Below are 5,872 nucleotides of genomic sequence, written 5' to 3' on the forward strand. Positions count from 1 at the left end.
GTTTCCAGGAGAAGAGGGTGGAAATGGAGGCACCTGTTCCAGGCAGAGGATATCACATGTCAAAAGGAACAGAAACCGTAAGCACAGAGTGGGCAGAGAATGTTCCACAAGACATAGGATTTGCAGTAGGTGTAGCTCGAGAGACCATGGGCACGTTAGGCTTTTAGAGGCAAAGTTAAGGGTGAAAAAGCAAGTGTCTGACTGGGAGAGGAACATGAACCGATTGGTCTTTGCAGAAGGGTGATGGTTTAGAGACTGTCCCACAGCAGGGACCAGCATTGGGAGCATGGAGACCGGGTAGACTGGCTGTGGTTGTGATTTTCTGGGCAAAAGAGACGAGACCAATGGAGTGGCCATGGGGAGGGAAAGGGGGAAGGGCCCCAGACATGGCGGCATCTGGTCGGGAGTGGTATACTGGCTCGGGCAAAGAGGAGTTGCCCGCGGCGGATGCTGACAAGGGGGACCGAATCTATCTATGGGGACCAAATGACGAGTAGTGCCATTGATGGAGATCTGCAACAGAGGAGGAGCATCCCTAGATGGGAAGCCGGGGTTCCCTGTCGTGCCCTCAGGGGAGAATAGCGAAGTCACATCTAACAGAGAGCCAAAGAAAACTCTTCTCTGGGTCTGCTCCCGAGCTTTGGAGAGAAAGCAAGAGATAGAGGCACCAGGGACCGGTGTGGCCTCTGTAGGACACCCAGGCAGCTTTGTGCGGCCGGAATGTGTTCAGAATGAGCTATGAGAGCAGAGGGTGGCATCCGTGGAGACAGCCCACAGGTAGCCGGCACCTGAAACCACAGCAGGTTGATAGGACAAGAAAAGCAAGGACAGGGCGCCCGAGTGGCTCAGTCGATTGGGCGTCCAGCTCTGGATTTCGGCTCAGGTCATGATCCCGGGGTGGTGGGTTTGAGCCCTGTGTGGGGCTTCACGCTGAGTGTAGAGCCTGCTTGGGATTCTTTCTCTCTCCCTTTGTCCCTCCCCTGCTTGCTCGCAGGCTCTCTCTCTTTCCGAAAAAATAACATAAATAAAATAAGTAACTGAAAAAGGAAAGAAAGAACGAAATGCAAGGACAAAAGACTGGGGGCAAATCAGCATTCGGGGGCTGGGTGACAGAGGGATTGTGAAGGAGAACCAGTCACGCCCAAAGTGCTGGAAGTCGGGGAGTGAGTTTCAAGGAAAGGCAGATGGTGATGTGTAAAGGGCACAGAGCAAGGATGGAAAACTGGCCTAAGGCAGAAATCTGTTGCATTTGAGCACCCAATATCCCTTTTCTTGGGTCCAACACACTGATCCCAAAAAAGGCAAATGTGTACTCGTTTTGTTTGAGCGGCTCTGACCCTGACACCCTCACCTTCCTGAGTCCAGACGCCATCACATGACTCAGGCCTGACTGATCAGATGATCACTGCTTTCTGGCCTCAGTTGAGGGTTTAGGGTCTAGAGAGAAGGATGTGACTCAGGACAGGTCAGTGAGAGTTAATTCTAGAACTTCTGCTGGACTCATTAGGGAAAAGTAGTGTCCTTCCTCTGGGGTTGCTATGCTGTGAGATACCAGAGCAGAGCTTCAAGATATCAATTTGCTACCTCCTGGGGAGAGCCAGCCTGAGCATGAAACCAACACAGAGGAAGGAAGGGCTGAGAGAGAGAGGGAGAGAGAGAGAGAGAGAGAGACTGTTCATACCATGTACCCTCTGGATCTAGCTTTGCTGAGGTTGTTTTTGCTGTTGTTCGGTTGTTGTTGTTGTTAAGTCATTTGGGCCACGATATTTGCTTAATTTAAGCTTAAGCCAATCTGATTTGGGTTCTGTCACATGTAACCAAAGGGGTCCCGACCCATAAACAGCTACGCTACGGGGATGGTATCTGGAGAGGACTACAGCCCAGCTCTGTGCTCGCCCATCACACAGCATACAACAAACAGGTCAGTGGCTACAGCCATGGGAAAAAAACTAGAAACGGACGAGCCCTCTGTGTCTCAATACCTGTTACCATGAAAACACAATGATTTCCTTTATATTTTTCAAAGGTTGAGTCATGCAGGTCAGTCCTGCTTTGGCACATCAACTTATTGTTCCTGCCAAGGGAGATGGTTAAGATGGGAAGGTTGATTTATTTGAGTACATATGTGTCAACATTGTCCTGGAAAAAAAAAGAGAGAGAGACAGAGAGAGAGAGAGAGAGAGAGAGGAGTGCTGAAGATATCCTTTGCTGGTGGGAGCTACTATCAGAGAGGTCTCTTCCTCGGCCTCAAAGACCAAAAGCCATGAGGTTAGACGTTGGTTGAATCTTGAAGTTGACGGAGTGTGGGTACAGGGTGTGATGGGCCTAGGGCCCTGGGAGAGGCCAGTCCTTTCCCAAGGACACGGGCAAGCAGTCGGGGGGCAACTTTATAGGGGGTGGGCTGGGACCTGACTCGTGAGAAGGAGCCAAGTCACGTGGAGAGCCCAGGTGACAGGGGCCAGCCCGTGCTAAGGTTTGAGGTAAGAAGGTCAGTGTGGCTGGAGTCATAGCAAGTGCCGGGGGGTGGGGGGGGCGGGGGGAGACAGGGTCACCGTACTCTCTATCTATGCCGCCCATTTAGGGTACCGACCGCCTGGTACTCTTGGGTACTTCAAATATTTAGTCTCGTCTTTCAATCTGCGAATTCACCGATTCCCCCAAACATTTGTTACACCAGGCAACAGAGGGAACTAAATCTTGAAGGAAGAGTCGGCCAAGCCGACGGGGGAGACTTGAAATCCAGGCCCCGGAAAGCTTAGCCCTCCGGGGGGCCTGTTGAGAAGGGCCTCGAATGCCAGGCCTCCATCCCAGGGGACACTCCACCGTGTCGAGAAGGCACTTCAGCCACAGGCAGAACATGAGGAAATGTTGATATGTGAAAAAAAAAAAAAAAAAAAGTAATGAAATCCGGGATTCTGGACCAATCAGCTATAGTCTGGTAGTACGTAGAGCCAGGGGGTAATATGGTCCAAAGGCTTAAGAAGAGTGAGGAGGGGCGCCTGGGTGGCTTGGTCGGTCGGGCGTCTGACTTCGGCTCAGGTCATGATCTCATGGTCCGTGGGTTCGAGCCCCGCATCGGGCTCTGTGCTGACAGCTCGGAGCCTGGAGCCTGTTTCAGATTCTGTGTCTCCCTCTCTCTGACCCTCCCCCGTTCGTGCTCTGTCTCTGTCTCAAAAATAAATAAACGTTAAAAACAAAATTTTTTTTTAAATAAAAAAAAAAAAAAAGAAGAGTGAGGAAAGTAACACCTAAAATGGACACTATTCCATCAATTAACTTCTTTTTTTTTTTTTTCTGCCAACCACAAAAAGACCATCATTAGTTACTATTAGTGAGGGCCTGGCTTAGAGGGCACCTGTTTTCTGCTGAGCGTCGCGGGTGTGGGCCAGAGGGAGCCGTTCCGGGGCCTCAATCGGGCAGTGACATGATGAGCTCTGTGCTTTGGAAAGGTCACCGCGGCCGCAGCGTGGAGGCTGGCTGTCAGAACGTGCGTGTGGGTGGAGTCGGGGCACGCGGCAAATTCCTTGAAGGCAAGGGTTTTGCTCCGTTTCACCCCTTCTAGCGGCGCCTGGCAAGAGCGAGACCCGGCCGCTGCCAGGTTTGTGGAAATGCCCACTGAACTGAGCCGTCTGGTCTCAAAACCTGGTAAAATGGAGTCGGGACAAAACAGAACTGTTGCCTCTATCTGGAGCTCTTCTGCTTGGGAGAGGCGTCGTGGCTGAGGACAGAGCTAGGGGGAGTTCTCTGAGGTTGCAAACACTCAAGGTTTCGAGGGGCTGTTTGGGGAGATGGAACATCAAGTTCCTGTTTCCTAAATCTGAACAGAACCTGCCTGTTATGTCAGATCTGTGCAAACACGGTATGCGTCAGGCTTTTGCTGTTCATCTTGATTAAAAAAAAAAAAAAAAATGACCATCTGTCTTTCGATAGGCGCTAAAAAGGTCAAAGTCAAAAGGTGTCTATGTGAGACTGTTTAAACAGTCTCAAACATGAGAGTACATTATAGACACATCTGGATTCCCAAGCCACAGAACAGGAATCTTGCAAATGTGCTCGGAGCGTGCCCAGTTCCCACCACGATGCCCTGAGCAGAGCCTGCGTGAGCAGGGCCTTCTGTGTGTCAGCAAGGCGGCTGCTGTCACAAACCACGTTGCCCGTTTGTGGAGCACTCACGAGATGCCGGGGCCACATTAGGGCTTCACCGGCCTCATCGCCCCTACAACTTCTTCACCAGAGCGTGAGTCTCCCACATCGTCCGACCACGAACTCGTCAGCGCTTGGAAACCTTCTCCGGCCCCTGCGGTCCTCTGGCTTCGGCCAGGAAATTCCATGTTTCTGGTTCCCTTCCACACTGACGAAGATGACAGGAACACAATAAAACACTTGTCTCCAAAAGTGACTTCTTGGATCCACTGGCAAAATGCTAGAAAGTGGGTATGAACGGAGCCCAAGAAACAGGACACCCAGGCTCTTTGAGCTCGGGGAGTATTACAGAATCCTATCCCGGGCCAAGAATGAGTCACAATGAAAGCTTTTAAAATATAAAACCATCAACCCAGATTTCAATTCCAAGGAAACACATACTTGGCCATGAGGGAATGCTTAAAAAAAAAAAAAAAAATCAGGCTTAAGCCACTTGACAGGAAAATTAAACAGCCAAGGAACATTCAAATAGAATGATTTACATCCTCCCCCCACCCCCCTTCCAATATGGGTCAGGGCATACATGGATACAGTCTCGGCCAGTGTGCCTGTCCCCTCCCGGGCCCTCTTCTTTTCACTTAACACTGTTTCATGCACACAATCCCGTGCCTGGCTGTGGCTGGCTTATAGCTGCACGGCATTGCCTTTGCCAATCTCTTGGATTCTTCATGATCCCCGTGCTGTTGGGCTCTTGGGCTGCTTGGGGTGGCTGTTTTGGGAATACGAGGATTTTTCTTCCATTATTTATGTGTGCGAGCACTGTTCATTTCTCTCAAACAAATGGAAGCCTGATTGATTTCCTAAGTGTAAGAACGAGATTGGCCCGCAATAAATATTTAAGACTGACCAGGAAGGGCCCGGGAATTACTTTGTTAAAAGCTTTCCCAGCGAAGGGGATGAATGAATAACCATCCTATACGGTATTTGCTCAGCATCTGATGGTTTACAGAGGTTTTCACCTATCTTACTTGATGTTCACAATAGCCCCAGAGAGGTAGACAGGGCACGGATTACAAGGATTATTAAAGCCCCACATTCCCCTCCTCGCCCCCCCCCCCCTTCTTAACAGATAAGGGCGCTAAAGGCTTAAAGTCATTCGACGGAGGTCAGACAGTTTGGGGACTAAAACGCGGGGCTCTCGGTCATTCATACGCATATTTAATAAACATCGATCCAGAGCCTCTTCCAAGCCAGGTGCGATGGCGGTGGGTGCAAAGATGAATAAAACACGGCCCCTGCCAGGAGGAAGCCCGCGCTCTAGCCCCGGGGAGAGAGAGCCTGTTGAAGTAAACAAGGGCCTGCTTTGCAAGGTGATGAGTGTGCTCAAGAGAAAGGAACAGCGTGCGGACCACATTTCTAATCTGATGTTCCGACCGAAACACCGGCTCGGTTGTTTATTCACAATACGTGTTCTCCGAGGGCGGGCGGAGAGGGGGGCTTGACCGTGCGCCGGGAGCGGGGATGGGGGGGGGTGTGATCACATCGCTGGGGGGCTGGTGGGGGACCAAACGAGCAAATAATTTTCGGGGTGCACCCCGGCTCCCCCAATGGCCCCCGCACGAGCTAAGTCAGGGTCGGCGACCCCCCGCCCGCCGCCGCCTCGCGCAGGGCGGGCGGCGGCGCCGGGTGTCCGCCCGCGGGGTGTGCGGGGTCGCGGGGTCCGCCCCTC

Source organism: Herpailurus yagouaroundi, unplaced genomic scaffold (genome assembly GCF_014898765.1).
Source record: "Herpailurus yagouaroundi ecotype Mexico unplaced genomic scaffold, PumYag 246, whole genome shotgun sequence".
Classification (NCBI taxonomy): Eukaryota; Metazoa; Chordata; class Mammalia; order Carnivora; family Felidae; genus Herpailurus; species Herpailurus yagouaroundi.